The sequence below is a fragment of the Arachis hypogaea genome, chromosome 16, assembly GCF_003086295.3.
Source record: "Arachis hypogaea cultivar Tifrunner chromosome 16, arahy.Tifrunner.gnm2.J5K5, whole genome shotgun sequence".
Lineage (NCBI taxonomy): Eukaryota > Viridiplantae > Streptophyta > Magnoliopsida > Fabales > Fabaceae > Arachis > Arachis hypogaea.
Genome location: NC_092051.1, coordinates 94385364 through 94410304, shown reverse-complemented (window position 1 = coordinate 94410304; position 24941 = coordinate 94385364). Strand labels below are relative to the sequence as shown.

At 38.1% G+C, this 24941-nt stretch overlaps 1 non-coding gene across 1 annotated transcript; it reads left to right on the top strand.

The window, feature by feature from the left end:
• The first annotated feature begins 24484 nt into the window (after positions 1 to 24484).
• LOC112760046 (small nucleolar RNA R71) lies at positions 24485 to 24588 on the top strand. The gene has a single exon (XR_003180503.1). It is a non-coding gene; the product is annotated as a small nucleolar RNA R71 (small nucleolar RNA).
• The last annotated feature ends 353 nt before the right edge of the window (positions 24589 to 24941 follow it).

The following is a 24941-nucleotide window of genomic DNA, read 5'->3' as shown; positions in this document are numbered from 1 at the left end:
ATTTTATTAATTAAATTCAATTGTCAATACAAACGTGATGGTTTGTTACGAAGTAATGCTTGGTCTATGCTACTCATGCCCTTTGCCAGCATGCCAATAAACACCTTGCATTCACTTGTTTTTATCTGCACTAGCTATTTTCCATTAATGGCTTTTCATATGTACTCGAGAGCATGTGTTACTGTCATCTACATTTTGCTGTGCATCATTCACCCTCTTTCCCATTTCCTTCATTGCTGTATATCTCTTTAAATTTAATTTTTTTCTCTTCCCTTCTTTCAGGATGGCCACCAAGAAAGGAAAGGAGAAAGCAACCTCCAAACCACCAGCAAGAAGAGGAACTAAAAGAGCATTAGTGGCAGAGCCTTCTTCAACCACAGTCAAGCCCTCAACAAAAAGAGTTAAGCGGATAATAAAGGTTGACGAAAAAGAGAAAGCGTTTCCAGCAAAGGACACTGTGCGATTTCCCAATTGCTACTGTGAGCAGATGTTCCCTATCCTGGCAGAAAGGAATTATAACAATGAATACCTTCTTATCCTCCCGTCCAATATTGCCAGCTTTGTTGAGCCGCAAATTGAGCGAAGACAATGGGTTTCCTACGGAAACAGCTAAGGCAGGTCAATTTTTCTTGGGTAGTTGAGTTCTACTCCAACTTCTACATGCCGACCCTGCAGTCTGTTTATGTCCGACAGAAGCAAGTCCCCATCACAGAAGAGGCCATTCAGCAAGCTCTGAGTCTTCCCCCTATTCCAGCAGGAATGGACGCTTTTCAAGTAGCCACCCTTCAGCGTCAGAGATACCAATTCGACTGGGACTCTGTTCTCGGAGTCATCGCATTACCTGGCAACCGTTGGATCTACGGATACCACCGTACCCGCACTAAGGGAATCTAGGCTTCAGCACTTACCTCGGAGGCTCGCGTATGGGCACAGATCATGTCCCATTACGTCTTTCCGAGCACTCATGAGTCCTCCTTCACTGCAGACATGGCTGTTCTACTATGGTGCATCCTTACAGACCAACCTCTGAATCTCGCAAGACACATCCGGAATGCTATGGAACACGTACAAATTACGGGCAACTTACCTTTCCCTGCCTTGGTCTCAGATCTTGTCTTAGCAGCCGGAGTCTTCTACAGAGCTGGGGACACCAAAGCCATGCTTCCACGGGATGATCAGTATGTCCCTAACGGGAAATAACTCAGACTCTCAGCAGCCACTACAAGCCTTCCTACTGCTCCAGTTGAAGATAATCCTTCTTCAACACCACAAGCATCTACAACTGAGAAATTGCTCCAGCAGATAATCGAACGGTTGGATCGGCAAGAACAGAAAGCAAAGATGAGAGAGCGTCGTAACGAGCGCCGATTCAAACACCTCAAGGAGCTACTCAAGGGACATTTTAGAGACTCAGACACCCCGGATTCCATTTTCTTCACCAGCACAGGGAGCCATGACGGCCCCGCCTGTGGAGATACTGCTACCAGCCCACCCCTGTTTCTGACAGATGGCACCGAGGACGGTGCAAAGCCTTAAGTGTGGGGAGGTCGGTCAGTACCAGACTTCCGGAGGTAAATTCTCTTCTCTGGCACCAATAATTAGGATATTTTACTTAGATTTTCTTTCCTTTATAGAATAGAATAAATTGCATAGGTTAGGATAGTTGGATGCATGTTCTACTTGATTGAAAAGACAATAAGTTTCTTTTAAAAATATATCTTTGGAACAAAATTTCACTAATTTTTCAAAATTTTTATGATAAATTTGCTTGAGTTGTATTTGGAACATGATATTTGAGCTAAAGAACACACAACCTGTGAAAGATTTGAGCCTTTATGAATGGTTACATTATTTAACCATAATTATTTCGTTTTTGTGTGTTTACTTCTCTATGATTGTAATCTATATTTTGTTTTATCTTATATGTCCAATAGTTATTATATTTGCGTGCTTGCACATGATTGAGGCCATTATTTGTTTAAACTCACTCATCCAAATTAAGCCTACCCTTTTCAATTATCTTTGTTAACCACTTTGAGCCTTTAATTCCCATTTGTTCGATATTTTACCACATTACTAACCTTAAGCCGAAAAATAATCGTATATCCCAAATTGAATCTTTAGTTAGCTTAAGATAGAATTGTGTGTGCTAGTTAAGTATAGGAAATTGTGGGAACAAAAGTTGTTAAGGGAATGTGTCATGAAAATTTAAAAGGAATTTGGATACCTACTCATGTGAAACTACAAGAATTAAAAATCTATATGCATTGACAAGCTTTATTTATATAAAAAAAATTATGAAAAATCAATAAATAAGGGGATAAAATTACCCCAATGTTGAATTCAGAATTTGAAGATCAATACACATATGATAGAACCAAAAATATAAGTTGATACATGAGTATGGATTGAAAAAGGGAATTCTGGGTAGCTAGGTATGAACTTTAAAGATGACATTAAGTGTATACAAGTTATATTAGAGCTTGGGTTAATTAAAGATTCAATTTATTAGCTCACTTGACCAAATATACACCCCTGCCTATACCTTAGCCCCATTACAACCTTGAAAAGACCTCATGATGTTTGTATTGGTATATTAACTATTGTTGATTGGTTAGGAGAAGAACAAAAGTTAGAAAGCATGATTAGAAAAGGATAGAGTGACCACCCTATACACTAGAGATCAGAGCGTACATACATTATCAGTGAGGGTTCAATGCTTGAATTTTCATGTTCCCTGCTTTCACGAGCTATTTTCTTGCACCTTTATCTGTTTGATTGTGTAATGATAAAATTAGTGGAATTTGATTTGTAATTGTTTTGAAGAGCTTATTTACTTTTGATTAAGTGGACAAGAATCATATAGTTGCATTTATTTATATATGTGTAGGTTTGCACTGCATTTCATGAGTTTCTACACGTTCATACTTATTTCCTTATCTCCTTCAATTAAGCATGAGGACATGCTAATGTTTAAGTGTGGGGAGGTTGATAAACCACTATTTTATGGTTTATATTGTGTTTAATTGTGTGGTTTTATCATGATCCTTACCCACTTATTCATTAAATTAGCATGCATTTAGATTTCCTTCCTGAATTTATTACATGTTTGAAAACTGCTTCCTAGAGACTTTAATTATTTATTTTTTATTCTCCTTTATTCCATTCGATGCCGTGATCTGTGTGTTAAGTGTTTTAGACTTTATAGGGCATGAATGAGTTGGAGATTGGAAAGGAAGCTAGCAAAAAATGGAAGAAACACAAGAATTTGAGGAGATAACCAGCGAGAAGTGACGCGGTCACATGGCTCAGGCGACCGCGCGAAGGAGAGCAAATCGCAGTGACGCGGCCGCATGGCTCACGCGGCCGCACGAATTGGAAAAGTTCTGGCGACGCGGTAGCGTGGACGACGCAAACGCGTGGCGAGGAAAAGCGCGAATGACACGTCCGCATGGATGACGCGATCGCGTGACATGTGCGATCTGCATAATCTGCAGAATTCGTTGGGGGCGATTTTGGGCCCTATTTCGACCCAGTTTTTGGCCTGGAACAGCAGACTAGAGTCAGAGAACATGCAGAAATAATTAACAGATTCATTCAGAGACAGTTTCAGATCTAGTTTTTACTTTCTTAGGTTTTTCTCTCTAGGTTTTAGAATTTTAATTTTCAATTGGTCTTAGCATTGGAACATTGAGAAGAGTTATTCCCTCATCAAGACTTCGTTATTCTAGTTCGTTTTCTCAACTTGGTTTTATTCTTCCATGTTCCTTGTTTTGTTCAATTTTGTTATTTGAATACTTTTATGATTATTTAATGCAAGGATTATTTCTTTTTAATTTAATTTCAATTCCAATAATCATGTCTTCTTTTAATTCCCTTTCATATGCTATGGATTCTTTATTTACAATGCGTGAGTAGTTTCCTTACTTGATGGGGAGTTGATTAAAAGGAACTCTTGGGTTGGAAGGATTAAAGAGAAATTTGTAATTGGGTTAAATGTTGGATTGCTATCCTATCACCAATGCCAATCCCTTTGAACTAAGTGGGTTGCAACTTGTGAACAGATCTGGCATTCCAGCTTGTTTACCTTTCCCTTACTCAGTAAAGGATAACCAAACAGAACAATCATTAATTATAAATTAATCTTACAATCACTCCACCAATAATAGAAATTCCAACCAATCAACTCCCAGTCAAGGCTTTTATTCATATTATTTAACTTCCCTCAATTTACATTCCAATTTACTTAGCTCAACTTATTGGAACATCTGATTAATAAGATAGCACACTTTTCTGCAACTCGTTAGGAGACGACCTGGGACTTAAAACTCCCAGTAATTTTTAATTTAATTCTCTGTGATATATTTCTAAATTGATAGGCAGATTTTCTGTGAGTTAAGAACTATACTTGCAACGTAACCATTTTAATAATTTTTAATTCACCAGCTTCTGCGTCTCATCAGTATTTTGTCAATGAAATCAGTAATAGGAATATAGTTGAGGATTGGAGTTGCTTAGCCTTTCTGAATTAACTCTGGTATTACTATCTTCTTTGCTTGTGAATGATATCTTCCATGGCAAGCTATAAGTGATTAATGCTGGTTTGAGCAGCTGCCAAAAATCCTCTAGATTTGAACCCCAAGTTAGTGTGGATCCATTCTGATTGAGGGTGAAGCTCGTACAGTCCGTTCTCCTTGATGATCCTACTCAAAATGCCACAGACAAGGTTGGATCTTCCGGATCAGAGAATGCTGCATCTTTGGGTTCTAGCCACTACCATAGAGACCATAATCTCCCCATAAATCGGCTGAACTGGTGTCTCGAGAAGTCCCCAATGAAGTCGTGGATTAGCCGTCTGAGAGATGCATAACCAAGCTGGCAGTTCAATGCTTTCCACTGAAGTATTCGCACGAACCCAAGTAGACACGAGTGGTTGTTAGGCACGCGGTCCTAGTATGATGAACAGAGCTGATTGTCACTGGTCATCTTATTCACCATGTTGAAGAACAAATATACATCTTAGAATTAATCACACACGGATCGAAGAAAAATAGTAATACTTTTATTAATTCATTAGACTCAGTAGGGCTCCTCCCCTCAACCTAGGAGGTTTAGAAACTCATACTGAAAGGAAATACAATGGTAAAAATGTGTAAAGTGGCTTAAGATCCTTAACAAAGAGTGATCTACTTTAAATACTAAACTAATGACTAGTTAGGGTAAAACGTCTCTTTAGTGCTAAAATCTACTTCTGGGGCCCACTTGGTAAGTGTTTGGGCCGAGCTTTGATGTGATCCATGTGCTAGGAGGCCTCTAGGGTGTTGAACGCTGGCTAGGGGTCCTCTCTAGGCGTTTGGACACTGGGCTCTGCTCCTTGGGCGCTGGACTCCTGGAAGGGGGCAGGAGGCTGGCATTGGACGCCAGTTTTGGGCCTTCTAATCCGAAGCAAAGTATGGACTATTAATCGTTGCTGGAATGATCTAGAAGTCAAATTTCCATTTCCATTGAGAATGATCCATTTGGACTTCTGTAACTCCAGAAAAGCTCTTCCGTGTGCAAGGAGTTCAGATCTGGACAGCATCTGCAGTGCTTTCTCTGTCTCTGAATCAGACTTTTGCTCCAGCTCCTCAATTTCAGCCAGAAAATACTTGAAATTGCACAAAAACACACAAACTCAAAGTAGAATTCAAAAATGTGAATTTAACACTAAAACCTATAGAAACTTAATAAAAACTATACAAAACATACTAAAAATTATATGAAAATAATGCCAAAAAGGGTATAAAATATCCGCTCATCACAACACCAAACTTAAACTGTTGCTTGTTCCAAGAAAATAAAAATAAAATAGGATGAAAAGAAGAGTAGGATGCAATAATTTTCAGAGTTTCCAATGAAGCTCAGTTTCAATTAGATGAGCGGGACTTAGTAGCTTTTTGCTTTTGAATAGTTTTGGTATCTCACTATCCACTGAAACTGAGAATGACTGGCATCCTTAGGAATTTAGAATCCAGATGATATTATTGATTCTCCTAGTTCAGTTCTTTTTTATCCTCGAACACAGCTTTTTAGAGTCTTGGCCATGACCCTATGCACTTTGTTTTTCCAGTATTATCACCGAATACATAAATGCAATATACACTTTAACTAGGTGTACCTTTTCAGATTCTGATTCAACTTTGCTAGAATCCCCAAATAGAGGTATTCAGAGTTCTTAAGAACACTCTTTTTGCTTGGATAATGACTTTAACCGCTCAGTCTCAAGCTTTTCACTTGACACCTTCACGCCACAAGCACATGGTTAGGGACAGCTTAGTTGAGCCACTTAGGTCAAGATTTTGTTTTCTTTAGGCCATCCTAACCACTAATACTCAAATCCTTGGATCCTTTTACCCTTGCCTTTTGGTTTAAAGGGTAACTGGCTTTTTGCTCTTGCCTTTTAGTTTAAAGAGCTAATTGCTTTTTTTTCTTTCTTTTTCTATTTTCTTTTCTTTTTTGCCATTTTTTTGAAATATGCTTTTTATTTTTCTTTGCTGCTTTTTCATGCTTCAAGAATCAAATTTTGGATTTTTCAGATTATCAATAATATTTTTCTTTTTTCTTTATTCTTTCAAGAGTCAGCATCCTAAAATTCCAACTTCAAATATGCACTGTTTAATCATACATTCAGAAAACTAAAGCAATGACACCACATAAAAAATAATTGATTATTCTTTATTATAGAACTCGAAAATTTATGCATCTTTAATTCTTCTAAAAAAATCTACTATTTTATTTATGTTTAATGATGATAAGAGGAATAATTTATAGCTAATTGGAAAATAAAAATTAATTAATTGCTACTAATGCTTATGTAATCCTAAAAATTAAAAGACATAAAAATAAAAATAAAGACTTAAATACTACTAGTGATCATGCAACTCTAAATTAGGATGGAAATACGTGAAATAGGAATAGGAGTAGGTACATGGTTGAAACTCAACAACCTTCAGCTTGAGGGGCGCTGGGGCCTTCAGTTTGAGGGACGCTGGGCTCTTCAACTCCTCCATCTCATGCCCTTGCTTCTCTTGCTCCTTGATCAGTCTGCAAATCATGCTGGTCTGATCTCTCTGCTCCTCTTTGAGCTAATCTAAAGTGCTCTATAAGTATATTACAGACACCTTCAGCTGGTCCCAATACTCAATTGGAGGGATCTCTTGGGGAGGCTCAGGTGGCTTCCTTTTAGGGTGATCTTCTTCTATCTTGGAACTCTCCATCACCTGTTTGGTGATTGGACTTACTACTGGAATAAAGTTATCGGAGGGGATCAGGACCTTGGCCTCTTGGCATAGGCGAAAGATGAGATTTGGATAACCCAGCATGGCATTAGTAGACACCCTGTTTGCTAACCTGTAAATCTCACGGAGAATTATTTGGTAGATTTCTACCTCATTCCCATTATGATGCAGTGAATCATCACTGCTCTTAGAATAGTGACTTCAGAGCGATTACTTTTGGGGAGTATAGAATGCCCAATAAAGTCTAGCCATCCTCTAGCAACTGGCTTGAGGTTTGCCCTTTTTAACTGGCATGGCTGCCCTTTTGTATTCTCAATCCATTAAGTTCCAAGCAAGCATATGTCCTCTAGGACTTGATCCAGCTTTTGGTTAGCTACAACCCTTCTGTTGTATGATTCAGGGTCATTCTTTTGCAAAGGTAATTTGAAGATCTCTCTCACTCTATCCAAATAAAAATACATGATCTTCCCCCTAACCATAGTGCGAAAGTATAGAAGGATGTTCCATCTTTTTTTTGCTTATCTGTTATCTACAGATTTGCATAGAATTCATGGATCATGTTGTGTCCAACTTTAGACTAAGGATAAGTTAGAATCTCCCAGCCTCAACCTTCGAATTTGCTCTTGGATCTTCGGGTATTCTTCTTCTCCTAAATTGAATCCCAACTCAGGGATTACTGGCCTTTTACTCATTATCTTGTGAAAATATTCTTCATGTTGCTTGGTAAGAAATTGAACAGGTTTAAAAACAACTATTGAGTTGTCTTCTTTTTTTGTTCTTTGGGGCAGTCTTGCCACTTCTTGGAGCCATGGGATTGAATTCTTGATGAGAGGACAGGGCTTCTTCCACACCAAACTTAGAAGATTTGCTCGTCCTCAAGCAAAAAGTAAGAAAGGAAGAAGAAGAAAAGTGAAGTAAAGGTAGAAATAGAGAATAGAATTCGAATGAGAGGTGGTGAGTGAGAGAGAGGGGCACGGTCACATATATAAAGGAAGGGGGAGAAGGGATTTTTAAAAATAATCATTAAAGAAAGATAAAGATTTTTGAAAAAGATAAGTTGTTAAACTTGAAAGATAAGAAAAGATTTTAAAAAGATAAAAAATATTTTAAAGATAAGATAAGAAGTATGAAAAAGATTTGAAAGTTTAATAAAAGATATGAACGAAATTTTAAAGATAAGAAAAGATTTTGAAAGAACTTGAAAACAAGTTGAAAAAAAGATATGAAATTTTGGAAAGGATTTGAAAAGAATTAAAGATATGTTAAATTTGGAATTAAATTGAAATAGAAGTATTTGAACAAGATTTGATTTGAAAATAAAATAATATTTGAAATTGAATATGAAAAAGATGAGTTGAATGAAGAGAAGATGAGAATTTTAAAATTACCTCCATGCTGCCTTGCTGGCGTTTAAACGCCCAGCTAGGGCTTCCTGGCCGGCGTTTAACGCCAGGCATGTGCTCCTTCTTGGGTGTTAAACGCCCAGCCAGGGCCTCCTGGCTGGTATTTAACGCCAGGCTTGTGCTCCATTTAGGGCGTTAAATGCCCAGCTAGAGCTCTTTGGCTGGCGTTTAACGCCAGGCTTGCTGCCTCCATGGGCGTTTAAACCTTGCCACCCTTTTCTGGCGTTTAACGCCAGGGGGCTTCCTTCTCTAGGGTATTCTGTTTGCTGTTCTGTATCATTCTGCCTTTATTTTAAGCACTGTTCATGATCACTAACATGAAAATTAACCAAATTAAAACATAATAAAAAATTAAAAATAAAATTGATTAAAACAGAAATAATTTAGAAAATTAATAATATATGAGGAATCATTGGGTTGCCTCCCAACAAGCGCTTCTTTAATGTCTTTAGCTGGACCTCACTGTACTTAACTTAGTAACAGTGTTGAGCCTCCTGGCTCTATATCTCCTCCAATGTAATGTTTGACCCTCTGTCCATTCACAGTGAACCTTGTGTTAGGGTCTTTTCCTTGAAGTTCTATGTGCCCATAAGGTGATACACTAGGAATCACATAGGGTCCCTTCCAACGGGATTTGAGTTTCCTAGGGAAGAATTTGAGTCTTGTGTTGAAGAGCAGGACCTTCTGTCCTGGTTCAAAGACTATGGAAGATATTTTCTTGTCATGCCACCGTTTTTCTTTTTCCTTATAGATCTTTGCATTTTCAAATGCAGCTAAGCAGAATTGATCCAACTCATTTAGTTGGAGCAGCCGTTTCTCTCCTGCTGCTTTAGCATCAAGGTTGAGGAATCTAGTGGCCCAATAGGCCTTGTGTTCTAGTTCCACTAGCAAATGACATGATTTCCCATACACCAGCTGGTATGGTGATGTTCCAATGGGGGTTTTGAAAGCTGTTCTGTATGCCCACAGAGCATCATCAAGCTTTCTAGCCCAATCCTTTCTAGGATTCGCTTTAGTTCTCTATTTGAGACTTCAGCTTGCCCATTTGTTTGGGGATGATACGATGTTGCTACCTTGTGGCGAACTCTGTAACGGCTCAAGACAGAATCCAGTTGTCTGTTACAGAAATGAGTTCCTCCATCACTAATTAGTGTCCTAGGGACACCAAATCTACTAAAGATATTTTTTTGGAGGAACTTCATTACTACTCTGGTGTCATTGGTAGGTGTTGCTATTGCTTCAACTCATTTAGACACATAATCTACTGCCACAAGGATGTAGATACTTGAGTATGAAGGCAGGAATGGTCCCATAAAATCTATGCCCCATATGTCAAACAGCTCAATCTCTAGGATTCTTTGCTGAGGCATGCTGTGACCATGAGGGAGGTTACCAGCCCTTTGGCAACTATCACAGTTATGGACAAACTCTCTAGAATTTTTAAAGAGAGTAGGCCAGTAAAAGCCACTTTGGAGAACTTTGGTGGCTGTCCGCTCACCTCCAAAGTGTCCTCCATAGTCTAAGCCATGGCAATGCCATAGAATTCTCTGTGCCTCTTCTGCAGACACACAGCGTCGGATTATTCCATCTGAGCATCTCTTAAAGAGATATGGTTCATCCAATAATTAGTACTTTGCATCATGCATGAGTTTCTGGGCTTGCTGCTTGGTAAATTCCTTGGGAATTGATGAGTGGATAATTTATACCTTTTTGGCATTGTTTTTACTTAGTTTTTATTATATTTTTATTTATTTTTATTCAAAAATCACATTTCTAGATTTTACTATGAGTTTGTGTATTTTTCTGTGATTTCAGGTATTTTCTGGCTGAAATTGAGGGACCTGAGCAAAAATCTGATTCAGAGGCTGAAAAAGGACTGCAGATGCTGTTAGATTCTGACCCTCCTGCACTCAAATTGGATTTTCTGGAGCTACAGAAACCCAATTGGCGCGCTATCAATTTTGTTGGAAAGTAGACATCCTGAGATTTCCATCAATATATAATAGTCTATAGTTTGTCCGAGATTTGATGGTCCAAACTGGCGTCCAAAGCCAGCCTAAAACATCTTGGCGTAAAACGCCCAAACTGGCACCAGAATTGGAGTTAAACGCCCAAACTGGCACCAAAGCTGGCGTTTAACTCCAGGAACAGCCTATGCACGAAAAATCTTCAATTCTCATCCCAAGCACACACCAAGTGGACCCCAAAAGTGGATTTCTACACTATCTACACTTAGTTACTCATTTTCTGTAAACCTAGGTTACTAGTTTAGTATAAAAACTACTTTTAGAGATTTATTTTATATCTTTTGATCACTTTTGATCTTTGATCACCTTATGTAACTTTTATCATCTTTTCATGTTTTGGGGGCTGGCCTCACGGCCATGCCTAGACCTTTTTCACTTATGTATTTTCAACGGTGGAGTTTCTACACCCCATAGATTAAGGTGTGGAGCTCTGCTGTTCTTCATGAATTAATGCAAGTACTATTGTTTTTCTTTCAATTCACGCCTACTTCTTATCTAAGATATACTTTTGTACTTAATTCAGTTAAGTCAGAATGAAGGGGTGACCCGTGACAATCACCCAATCTTCGTTACTCGCTTAGCCAAGATCCGCGTGCCTGACAACCACAAAGCTGTCTACATGATTTTCAACGTAGTCATTGGATGACAGCTGGAGTATATTCTCTTGGGTATCTAATACACGGACTGATCCCATGAGATTAGTATCTTCGTCATATATGCTAGAATTATTGGCAGCCATTCTTGGGATCCGGAAAGTTTAAACCTTGTCTGTGGTATTTCGAGTAGGATCTTGGAAGGGATGACTGTGACGAGCTTCAAACCTGCGAATGTTGGGAACAAGTGACAGTGTGCAAAAGGATCAATGGATTCTATTCCGACGCTAGCGGAAACCGACAGATGATTAGCCATGCGGTAGCTGTACCTGGTATTTTTCATCCGAGACGAGAAATCCGACAGTTGATTAGCTGTGCAGAAACCGTAGAGGACCATTTTTACTGAGAGGATCTTACAGCTTGCCATGGAAGGAAGTAACGCATGGTTGGAAGAAGGAAATAGGAAAGCAGAGGTTCAGAAGCAACAAAGCATCTCCAGATGCATATCTGAAATTCCCACCAGTGAATTACATAAGTAACTTTATCTTATTTCATATTTTATTTATATTTTAATTATCAAAACCTCATAACCGTTTGAATCCGCCTGACTGAGATTTGCAAGATGACCATAGATTGCTTCAAGCTGACAATCTCCGTGGGATCGACCCTTACTCACGTAAGGTTTATTACTTGGACGACCCAGTGCACTTGCTGGTTAGTTGTGCGGAGATGTGAAAAGTGTGAATCACGATTTACGTACACCAAGTTTTTGGCACCGTTGCCGGGAATTGTTCGAGTTTGGACAACTGACGGTTCATCTTGTTGCTTAGATTGGGTAATTTTATTTTATGTTTACGCTTTTTATTTTTATTTTCGAAAAACCCAAAAAAAAATTGTGTTCTTCAGAATTTTTAAGAATGAATTCTAGAGTTTCATGAGATATGTTGAAGCCTGGCTGGCTGTGAAGCCATGTCTAATATTTTGGACTGAGGCTTCCACTTTTCATTGACATGCTTGTATGTTTTATGCTAAAGCTTGGCTGGCTATTTGGCCATGTCTAATCTTTTGGACCGAAGCTTTCACTTAAAGCTTGGCTGGCCATTGGCCATATCTAAATCTTTTGGACTGGAGCTTTAGACTAACATTGCATGATTCCTGGGATTCTTATTAAAAATTTTGTATCCCTTTATTTTCTTTTTCCAAATAATTTTAGAAAAATACAAAAAAATTAATAAAATCATAAAACTAAAAATATTTTGTGTTTCTTGTTTGAGTCTAGTGTCAAATTTTAAGTTTGGTGTCAATTGCATCTTTTTAATTTTTCTTTAAATTTTTGAAAATTCATGCATGTGTTCTTTCATGATCTTCAAGTTGTTCTTTACGATTTTCTTTGTTTGATCTTTAATTTTTCTTGTTTTGTGTCTTTTCTTGTTTTTCATATGCATTTTCGAATTCATAGTGTCTAAACATTGAAAATTTCTAAGTTTAGTGTCTTGCATGTTTTTCTTTTCTTAAAAATTTTCAAAAATATGTTCTTGGTGTTCATCTTGACATTCAAAGTGTTCTTGGTGTTCATCTTGACATTCAAAGTGTTCTTACATGCATTTTTTGTTTTAATGTTAAACTTTTATGTTTTGTGCCATTTTTGTATTTTTCTCTCTCATCATTAAAATTCAAAACTCAAAAAATATCTTTCCCTTATTTCACTCATAAATTTTCGAAATTTTAGATTGATTTAGTCAAAACTTTTCAAAATTTGGTTTTTTCTTATTACTCAAGTCAAAATTTCAATTTAAAAATTTTATCTTTTCAAATCTTTTTCAAAAATCAAATCCTTTTCATTATTCTTTCCTGTTTTTCGAAAATTCTTCAAAAAATTTTTTCAAACTCTTTTTCTTATTTTTGTTTCATATTTTTGAATTTATTACTAACATTTAATGTTTTGATTAAAAAATTTCAAGTTGTTACTTGCCCATTAAGAAAGGATCAATCTTTAAATTCTAGAATCATATCTTTTAGTTTCTTGTTAGTCAAGTAATCAACTTTAATTTCAAAAATCAAATCTTTTTAATTTCTTTTTCAAATTTTTTTCAAAATAGATTTCAATCGTATCTTTTTCAAAACTTAATTTCAAAATCTTTTTCTAACTTCTTATCTTTTCAAAAATTGATTTTCAAATCTTTTTCAGTTAACTAATTGACTTTTTGTTTGATTTTAAAAGTTTTCTATTTCAATCATATCTTTTTCAAAACCACCTAACTACTTTTCTCTCTCCAATTTTCGAAAATAACTAACCTTTTTTTCAAATTTCTTTTTTGTTAACTAATTATTTTAAATTTTAATTTTATTCTATTTCTTTTAATAAATTCGAATCCTAACTAATAATTAAAATAAAAACAAAAATATTTTCTTTTCTTTTGAATTAATTTTCGAAAACTCTCTCCCTCTCATCTCTTTCTATTTATATATTTACTAACACTTCTCCTCTTCTTAAAAATTCGAACCCTCTCCCTCTCTCTGTGTTCAAATTCTTCTCCTTCATCCTTCTTCATTCTATTCTTCTATTCTTCTACTCACATAAAGGAATCTCTATACTGTGACATAGAGGATTCCTATCCTTTTCTGTTCTCTTCTTTTTCATATGAGTAGGAGCAAGGATAAGAACATTCTTGTTGAAACTGATCCTGAACCTGAAAGGACTCTGAAGAGGAAACTAAGAGAAGCTAAAGCACAAAACTTTAGAGAGGACCTAACAGAAATTTTTGAAAAAGAAGAAGACATGGCAACCGAAAATAACAACCATGGTGGAGATGCAAGGAAGATGCTTGGTGACTTTACTACACCCACTTCTGACTTCTATGGAAGAAGCATCTCAATTCCTGCAATTGGAGCAAACAACTTTGAGCTTAAGCCTCAATTAGTTTCTCTAATGCAGCAGAATTGCAAGTTTCATGGACTTCCATTAGAAGATCCTCATTAGTTTTTAGCTGAATTCTTGCAAATCTGTGACACTGTTAAGACCAATGGGGTTAATCCTGAGGTCTACAGAATTATGCTTTTCCCCTTTGCTGTAAGAGACAGAGCTAGGATATGGTTGGACTCACAACCTAAAGAAAGCTTGAACTCTTGGAAAAAGTTGGTCAATGCTTTCTTGGACAAATTCTTTTCACCTCAAAAGTTGAGCAAGTTTAGAGTGAAAGTCCAAACCTTCAGATAGAAGGAAGGTGAATCCCTCTATGAAGCTTGGAAAAGATACAAACAATTGATCAGAAGGTGTCCTTCTAACATGCTTTCAGAATAGAGCATCCTATGTATATTCTATGATGGTCTGTCTGAATTGTCCAAGATGTCATTGGATCACTCTGCTGGTGGATCTCTTCATCTGAAGAAGACGCCTGCAGAAGCCCAGGAACTCATTGAAATAGTTGCAAATAACCAGTTCATGTACACTTCTGAAAGAAATCCTGTGAATAGTGGGACAACTCAGAAAAAAGGAGTTCTTGAGATTGATACTCTGAATGCAATATTTGCTCAGAATAAAATATTGACTCAGCAAGTCAATATGATTTCTCAGAGCCTAACTGGAATGCAAGCTGCATCCGTCAGTACTAAGGAAGCTGCCTCTGAAGAAAAAGCTTATGACCCTGAGAATCCTGCAATGGAAGAGGTGAACTACATGGGAGAATCCTATGGAAACACCTATAATCCTTCATGGAGGAATCATCCTAATTTTTCATGAAAGGATTAGCAGAAGCCTCATCAAGTATTCAATAATAATAATGGTGGCAGAAATAGGTTTGGCAATAGCAAGCCTTTTTCATCATCTTCTGAGCAACAAACAGAGAATTCTAAGCTGAGCCTCTCTGACTTAGCAACCATAATCTCTGATCTAAGTAAGACCACTCACAGTTTCATGACTGAAACAAGGTCTTCCATTAGAAATTTGGAGGCACAAGTGGGTCAGCTGAGTAAAAGAGTTACTGAAATCCCTCATAGTACTCTCTCAAGTAATACATAAGAGAATCCAAAAAGAGAGTGCAAGGCCATCAACACGTCCAACATGGCCGAACCTGTAGAGGAGGGAAAGGCAGTGATTTTCACTGAGGAGGACCTCAATGGACGTCCACTGGCCACTTAGGAGTTCCCTATTGAGGAACCAAAGGAATCTGAGGCTCATATGGAGACCATAGAGATTCCACTGAACTTACTGTTGCCATTCATGAGCCCTAATGAGTATTCTTCCTCTGAAGAGGATGAAGATATTACTGAAGAGCAAGTTGCTCAGTATCTAGGAGCAATTAGGAAGCCGAATGCCAAGTTATTTGGTAATGAGACTTGGGAGGATGAACCTCCATTGCTCATTAATGAACTTAATACATTGGTTCAACAGAAATTACCTCAGAAGAAACCGGATCCCCGAAAGTTCTTAATACCTTGCATCATAGGCACCATGACCTTTAAGAAAGCTCTGTGTGACCTTGGTTCAAGTATAAACCTCATGCCACTCTCTGTAATGGAGAAACTAGGGATCTTTGAGGTACAAGCTGCAAGAATCTCACTAGAGATGGCAGATAATTCAAGGAAACAGGCTTATAGACTTGTAGAGGATGTCTTAGTGAAGGTTGAAGGCTTACATCCCTGCTGATTTTATAATCCTAGACATTGGGAAGGATGAAGATGAATCCATCATCCTTGGAAGACCCTTCCTAGCCACAGCAAGAGTTGTGATTGATGTAGACAGAGGAGAGTTAGTCCTTCAATTGAATGAGGACTACCTTGTGTTTAAGGCTCAAGGATCTTCTTCTGTAACCATGGAGAGGAAGCATGAAAAGCTTCTCTCAATACAGAGTCAAACAGATCCCCCACACTCAACTTCTAAGTTTGGTGTTGGGAGGCCAACATCAAGCTCTGAGTATCTGTAAGGCTCTCTAAAAGCTCACTGTCAAGCTATTGACATTAAAGAAGTGCTTGTTGGGAGGCAACCCAATGTTATAATTCCCAATGTTATTTAATTATATTTATTTGTTTTCCATTGTTATTTTATGTTTTCTTTAGGTTGATGATCATGTGAAGTCATAAAAACAACTGCAAAATTAAGGAAAAATGAAAAACAGCATCAAAAATAGCATACCCTGGAGGACAGGCTTACTGGCGTTTAAACGCCAGATGGGCAGCACTCTGGGTATTTAACGCTAGAAAAGGTTGTCTGGCGTCTGGTTGGCGTTAAACGCCAGAAATGGGCAGTAGACTGGCGTTTAATGCTAGGAAAGGTAGCAGAGCTGGCGTTTAACGCCAGAAAAGGTAGCAGAACTGGCGTTTAACACCAGAAAAAGTAATAGAGCTGGTGTTTAACGCCAGAAATGGCACACAGGGGGCATTTGAACGCCAGAATGGTGTAGGGAGCAGAATTCTTTGACACCTTAGGATCTGTGGACCCCACAGGATCCCCACCTACCCAACCTTTTCTTCTCTCCTCTTCACACCTCTCTTTAACACTCTTCTCCAAAATAACCTCCACCAATCACCTCCATTTCTCCTCCAAAACTATCATACAACCCACCTACTCCCACCCATTCAAATTTAAACCATCTCCCTCCCAAACCCAACCCCTATTACAAGAATTCCCTCTCCACTCCACTCCTATATAAGCCCCTTATCACTCCTTCCTTTTCACACATCATAACCACCTAAACCCCCCTTGGTCAAACCATTCACACACCTCTATCTCCTCAATCTCTTCTTCTTCTAACTCCTTCTTTCTTCTTTTGCTCAAGGACGAGCAAACTTTTTAAGTTTGGTATGGAAAAAGCTCTGCTTTTTATTTTTCTATAACCATTAATGGCACCTAAGGCCGGAGAAACCTCTAGAAAGAGGAAAGGGAAGGCAATTTCTTCCAACTCCGAGTCATGGAAGATGGAGAGATTCATCTCAAAAGCCTATCACTAAAAAGAGGATGGATCAAATAAGAGAGCCCACTCATGGACTTCAACAAGAGCATGAGGAAATTCCTCATCAAGAAATCTCTGAGATACCTCAAGGGATGCACTTTTCTCCACAAAACTATTGGAAGCAAATCAACACCTCCTTAGGAGAATTGAATTCCAACATAGGACAACTAAGGATAGAGCATTAAGAGCACTCCATTATCCTCAATAAAATCAAAGAGGACTAAAGAGCCATGAAGGAGGAGCAACAAAGGCAAGGAAGAGACATAGAAGAGCTCAAGCACTCCATAAGATCTTCAAGAGGAAGAACTAGCTGCCATCACTAAGGTGGACCCATTCTTTAATTTTCTTGTTTTTATTTTTCTGTTTTTCGAATTACATGCTTTATGTTTTGTCTATGTTTGTGTCTTTATTACATGATCATTAGTATTTAAGTGTCTATGTCTTAAAGCTATGAATGTCCTATGAATCCATCACCTTTCTTAAATGAAAAATGTTTTTAAATTGCAAAAGAACAAGAAGTGCATGATTTCGAGTTCTATCTTGAAATTAGTTTAATTATTTTGATGTGGAGGCAATACCTTTTATTTTCTGAATGAATGCTTGAACAGTGCATATCTTTTATATTTGTTGTTTATGAATTTTAAAATTGTTGGCTCTTGAAAGAATAATAAAAAAGAGAAATGTTATTGATAATCTGAAAAATCATAAAATTGATTTTTGAAGCAAGAAAAAGCAGTGAAAAGCAAAAGCTTGCGAAAAAAAAATATATGAAAAGAAAATGGCAAAAAAAATAAAGAAAAAAAGAGAAAAAGAAAGAAAAAGAAAAAGAAAAAGAAAAAGAAAAGGTAAGCAGAAAAAGCCAATAACCCTTTAAACCAAAAGGCAAGGGTAAAAAGGATCCAAGGCTTTGAGCATTAATGTATAGGAGGACCCAAAGGAATAATATCCTGGCCTAAGCGGCTAAACCAAGCTGTCCCTAACCATGTGCTTGTGGCGTGAAGGTGTCAAGTGAAAAGCTTGAGACTGAGCGGTTAAAGTCGTGGTCCAAAGCAAAAAAAGTGTGCTTAAGAGCTCTGGGCATGATGCACATAAACTAGTTATGCTACGATTTAGGAAATTGCACGATTGGCAAAATTCCTTCCGGCAAGTGCACCGGTTATCGTCAAGTAAAAACTCACAATAGAGTGAGGTCGAATCCCACAAGGATTGGTTGAGTGAGCAATTCGGATTAGAAGTGTGTTCTAGTTGAGCGGAATCAAGATTGAGATGAGAATTGCGGAATGTAAAATTGGCGGGAAAAGTAAATGACAAGAAATTGAAATGGCGGAATCTTAAATTGCATGAATTAAAGAGCAGAAACTAAATTGCTGAAATTAAAAGGGAATGGGGGTGATTGCATGAATTGAGTTGCAGAATGTAAAGAGAAGATGTAATCAGAATTGGGGGATTCATTGGGTTATAGGAGATATTGAGATCTCCGAATCAAAACATGTTTATCTCTTCCTCAAGCAATGCGTTCATTGAATTTTGCTTGGCAATCTTATATGATTGGATCCCAATCCCTTGGCTCACCAATTCTCTCTAAAAATGAACAAATTCCCAATCCCTTGGTTTAAATGTTCATAAGAAGAGATGATGCTCGATCACTGATTATACCACACAGTTTCATGAACCACAATTTGGTAGGATTACATGTCACAATATCCATCCAAACCCCAATCCAATTCACTGTGAGAAAGCTTCTCTAGCATGAATCCTCCATTCCTTTCCCAAGGTTCCGAAGGATTCCAATTATGGGTAGTTTCTTTCCCAAGACAACTACTCAATGGAATTAGATCGAGAAGCTTTCTAACAAAATTCAAGAGAAAAGATTGAAGAAGAAGATAAACTATTATTGATTCATTGAATTACAATAGAGCTCCCTAACCCAATGAAAGGGGGTTTAGTGAGTCATAGCTCTGAATTCAATTACAAAGATATGAAAACTAGCTCAAAGTGAAGGTAAAAAGTCCTTTCTAACTTAAATTCTATCCTATTTATACACTTTCTATATTGAGCTTCTGTTGTGTTTCTTGGGCTTTGAGGCCTCTCCCTGCTTTCCTTTTGCCTTGGGTTTATGATCCATAATCTTGATGAGGCTGCTGGTCCAAATTCTGTAACATTCATTGAGCCAACTTAGTGATAATCAAATAATGGCACATGACTCAATAAATTGAAATTTCAGACTCATCAATCCTTCAGGCCCAATCCCATAAACCATGATATTCAATTGGGTTTCATACCAGAATAAGTTTAAGTTAATGTTTGTGCTCAAATACTAACTTAAACCACAATATCTTTGGTCCAGAAACCTTTTCCAAGAGTGGCGTTTAAGTTGCAGTTTAAGCTTAAACTGCAGCTTAAACGCCAGACACTTCCAGTGAGGCCTTTTGTAGAAGCACGTTTAAGCTTTAGTTTAAGGTTAAACTGAAGCTTAAACGTGGAAATGGAAGAAGGCAGCCCTGGAGAGTCATGTAGTCGAACACGTTTAAGCTCCAGTTTGAGGTCAAACTGAAGCTTAAACGTGGATATAGGAAGGGCAGCCCTGGAGGTCGAACACGTTTAACCTCCAGTTTAAGGTCAAACTGGAGGTTAAACGTGGAAATGGAAGGAGGCATCCTGGAGGTCGAACACGTTTAACCTCCAGTTTAAGGTTAAACTGGAGGTTAAACGTGGAAGCTTAGAAGGGTAGCCCTGGAGGTGTCGAACACGTTTAAGCTCCAGTTTGAGGTCAAACTGGAGCTTAAACGTGGAAATGGAGAGAGCAACCCTGGAGGAGAAAACTTGGTCGAACACGTTTAAGCTCCAGTTTGAGGTCAAACTGGAGCTTAAACGTGGAAATGGCTCCCTGGTGCTTTTCCCATTCTGGCGTTTAACCTCCAGTTTAAGGTTAAACTGGAGGTTAAACGTGGAACTCCTTCCTGAGTGGCATTATCATTCTGGCGTTTAACCTCCAGTTTGAGGTCAAACTGGAGGTTAAACGTGGAATGCTTCTTTGGTGAGACTTTTCATTCTGGCGTTTAACCTCCAGTTTAAGGTTAAACTGGAGGTTAAACTTCAATTCTAGCATTTCTTAGCCTTCATGATTCTGGCGTTTAAACTCCAGTTTAGGCTTAAACTGGAACTTAAACTCCACATTTGATATTCAAGCTTCCTTTATTGATTTTGTTGCTTCCTTGCTTAGCCTCTTCTTCCCTGAAATCATCCAAACAATTGCATCAAAGTGTTGCAAAATTTCATGAGAAATCTTCCATTCATAGCATTTAAGTAATATAACTAAAACTCATGGAATTTGCATTAAAATCATACTGTTTGGATGGTTTATTGCTTTGTTCTTCATTTAACCATTTTTGGTTACTTTAAGCTCAAGAAAATGCATAAAACAACTAAAACTAACAGAAAAATGCTAGTGAAACTACCCTAAGATGCCTTGGCATCACAACACCAAACTTAATACTTGCTTGTCCCTAAGCAAGTCCTGAGTTATTTGAGAAGAAAGTATGAAACAGAAAGCAATTACATTGGCTATATTAGCAGGCATTTGAAGTTCATCAGAAGGGTTTTATGCAGAAAGTTGCAGCATCACTTTTTCATACTTATCAGGTAAGATTATCACTTTTTCATTGCATCCATCAAACACTGCTATGGCCTCTTGTTATTCTTATGTCCTTGTCACTTTTCTCTTCTTAGTTTTTCTTTTCTTTTTCTTAGAGCTTCTTTTGCTCCTTGTTTGCTTAGTGTCATGTGTTGCACAAGCCTTTGGCATTTTCTTTTTCTTATCAGTGCACTACACATATCCACTTTAGGCACTTTAGTTCACATTTCTTCTTGAGACATTGGTGCCCAGCACCTCTTTGTGTGACTAAATGTTTTGTATTTAGGTTGCTCTTGATAATGGACTTTTGGTTGATAATCCCGGGTTAGTTAACCCAAGTTACCAAGTGTTGAAACACTCCTCAGAACCTATTCATCCAAGCATATCCTTAATACATAAACACCACAGGCATTTGTCTCAGAAGTTCAAACCATTGGTACCTAGCTTATTTTCTCAATTTTTTTTGCTTTTTGGTTGCCCTTTTTCAGTGGCTTTTTCTTCTTCTTTTTCTTTCTTTTTCATGGCCAAAGACATTTATTCATCAAGATCCATAGACAGTTTTCAATTTCTACACAAAGAATGATAATTCTACACTCTAATTCCAGTGATCTGACTAAACAATCAAGCATGCATACCACCACTTAATTCTACTTGATTTGTCACTAATTTAGCCAAGTTACTTTTGTTCAAACTTTTCTTTTATTTTTGGAAACAGAACAAGCATGGCAAGCACTCGTTTAAGAAGGTGAAGTTATATCCAAACATCTAGGTATTCACTTTATTCAAAGCAATAAACAGACAAATATACTAACAACTTCCCATTCCAGAAAGATTCAACATTTACAGTCTAAACCAGAACAAGCATGCTTTTGTTTGCCCTTTTTAAAGAATTATCAAGGAATAATACCACCTTGTGAAATTTCTTGATTTCTCTTTGTTGCCAGGAAACAATTTGATTTCTCCTTCTTCTCCTAATTGTTGCTTCATGCTTTAAGATCCTTGTTTCCTTTCCTGCAAAGAGTGATGAAGTTGCTTGCTTCTCAAACACTTGAGTGGTTAGCTCAACTATGTGTGGGTAAGTATCCGAGTTTTGGTGTGCGAACACCAAACTTAGACTCCCACTTACTTCTCTATTCTTTGAGTCCTTGAGTTCTCTTTGGAATGAAGTTGCTGCTAAGGGTTCTAAGCATTTCTGTGACTGCTTAAAATGGTTGTTCCTTTCATATAATTCAAAGGTTGTTGTGTTCAGTTGATCTTTATGGTGGAACACCAAACTTAGAGTCACATATTCCCCTTTGAATTATTGATCTACGAATTCATTGTTTGGTGTGAAACACCAAACTTATTTCTTTGCAATGCACAGAAACTACTTCACCCTTTTTATTGAAACAAATAAAAGAAACAGCAAAAGGGTATTACCTCAGGTTGGGTTGCCTCCTAACAAGCGCTTCTTTAACGTCACTAGCTTGACGGTTGTCCCTTGTTAGGGTGGATTGTAGTGCTTGACGTCTTCTCCTCTCACTATGAAAACGTCCCCACTTGATTCATTCATGACCTCTAAATGTTCCATAGAAAGAACTTTCCTGATTGTGAACACTTGAGGGAGCTGGGAAGGAATGGTTTTGAGGCCAGGTGGAATTGGCAGATAATGACTTGATATCACGTTATCTCCCGGAGAAAAACTTTCAGTGGGAATTTTCTTGTTTCTCCACCCTCTTGGCAATCTCCCTATCACTCTTCCCTTTCTCTTGAGGATTTCTTCATTGACCCTTATGTCAGGAGGATCCTTCTGATCTGTTTCCACTGATTCTTGTGGCTTTAACTCTTGCAACTCTTGTTTGCCTTCCAAGGACTGTTTTAGAGTTTCAGCTGCTGGATTACTTTCCTCCAAACACAGATGGCTACTATCATCCTTAGGCTTTTCAGGTTCTGGTTCAGGCTCAGATGCAGGTTTGAAAACTTTGAAAATGAGCTGTTCATCATGTATTCTCAGAATTAGCTCTCCTTGTTCTACATCTATGAGCGCTCTAGTAGTGGCTAGAAATGGTCTGCCCAGAATGATAGGGTGTAAGTAGCTTTCCTCCATGTCCACAATGACAAAGTCTGTGGGGAAGTAATAATCCCCCACTTTCACCAGCACATTTTCAACTACCCCTTCAGCTTGCTTCTGAGTTTTGTCAGCCAGTTGTATGATTACATCAGTGGATCTCACCTCATTCAGTTGTAGCCTCTTCATAAGAGTTAGAGGCATCACATTTATGCTAGCTCCTATATCACAGAATCCTCTGTCAATTTTTGTTTCCCCTATGATGCAAGGGATATGAAAACTTCCTGGGTCCGTTTTCTTAGAGAGTGTGTCCTTCTTGATGAGAGCACTGCATTCTTTGTTCATTGTTACCGTTTGTCCTCCCTTCAAAACTCTTTTCTTGCTTAACAATTCCTTTAAATACTTGATGTGTGTAGGCATTTGATGGAGAATCTCAAGAAAGGGAATATTGACATGGAGAGAGTTAAATGTCTCTAAAAACCTTGAATAGGTTTTCCCTTTTTCACCTCCTCCTAACCTCTGAGGAAATGGTGCTTTTGGTTGGTATATTTCCAGCATGCCTTTTTGCAGTTCCTTGGCTTGCTTAGTTCCACTTTCCTGCTTAACTTCTTCCACACCTTCCTTCAAGATTTCTGGCTCCTGCTCTGAGGGCCTGATTCCTTCTTCTTCTGAAACTTCCTTCAATATGGTGATGGCCTTGCATTCTTCCCATCTCACTCTCTTTTGTTCCCCTTTAGGATTCTTTTCTGTGTCACTAGGGAACACTGCAGTTGATTTGACGGCCTGTTGAGATAGCTCTCCTACTTGAGACTCCATCCTCTTGAGTTTTTCACCATGGTTTCTTAAGGTAGCTCTCACATCATCCCTGAAGCTTTTCAATTCGGTTATGTCTTGACTCATGGTTGCCATCATTCCTTCTATCCGGTTTAATTGATCTTGAAATTGTTGGTTCAGATTAAGTTGGGTAGGTTGATTATTTTGGCCATGATATGATGGTTGGGGGTAAGTGTTTTGTGTGGCTTGGTATGATCTTTGGTTGGAGTTTTGGTATGTGGAATTGTTATGTTGGTTGTGGTTGTAAGGTTTGTGGTTTTGTGGTTGGGTTTGTTGGTTCCCCCACCCAAAGTTTGGGTGATTTTTCCATCCTGGGTTGTAAGTGTTGGAGTGTGGATCATATGATTGCCTTTGTTGGTTTCCCACATAATTGGCCTCTTCCCAATCACCTCCTTAAATGCTTACTTCCTCTTGATCTTGTGTGTGTATTGCAGCTACTTGCTTTGTTTCTAATTGCCTGGTAAGCTCTGCTAGTTGCTTGGCAAACACCTTGTTTTGGGCTAGAATTGTATCAACATGGTTCAGCTCCATGACTCCCTTAGTGTTGTGCCTCTCTGATGCATAGTAGTACTCATTCTCAGCCACTGTCTCAATCACTTCAATGGCTTCTTCCACAGTCTTTTTCCTGTTCAATGAACCTCCTGATGAATGGTCTACAGCCTTCCTTGATTCATAAGAGAGTCCATCATAGAAAATATGCAATTGCACCCAATCATGGAACATGTCTGGTGGGCATTTCCTTGTCAAGTCCTTGAATCTCTCCCATGCCTCGTAGAGAGTTTCACCATCTTGTTGTCTAAAAGTCTGAACCTCAGATCGAAGCCTATTGACCTTTTGTGGGGGGTAGAAACGTGCCAGAAACTTGCTTTCCACCTCATCCCATGTTGTTAGACTCCCCCTTGGGAATGATTCCAGCCACTTAGCTGCTTTGTCCCTAAGTGAAAATGGGAACAAAAGCAGTTTATATGCATCTTCCTGGACTCCATTGGACTTCACAGTGTCACAAATTCTCAGGAATTTTGTGAGATGTTGGTTTGGGTCTTCATTAGCACTTCCACCAAATGAACAATGATTCTCCACAAGTGATATTAGCTGTGGTTTGAGTTCAAAATTGTTGGCCTGAATGGGTGGTTTCTGGATGCTGCTACCACAATTCCCAGAGGTTGGGTTTATGTATG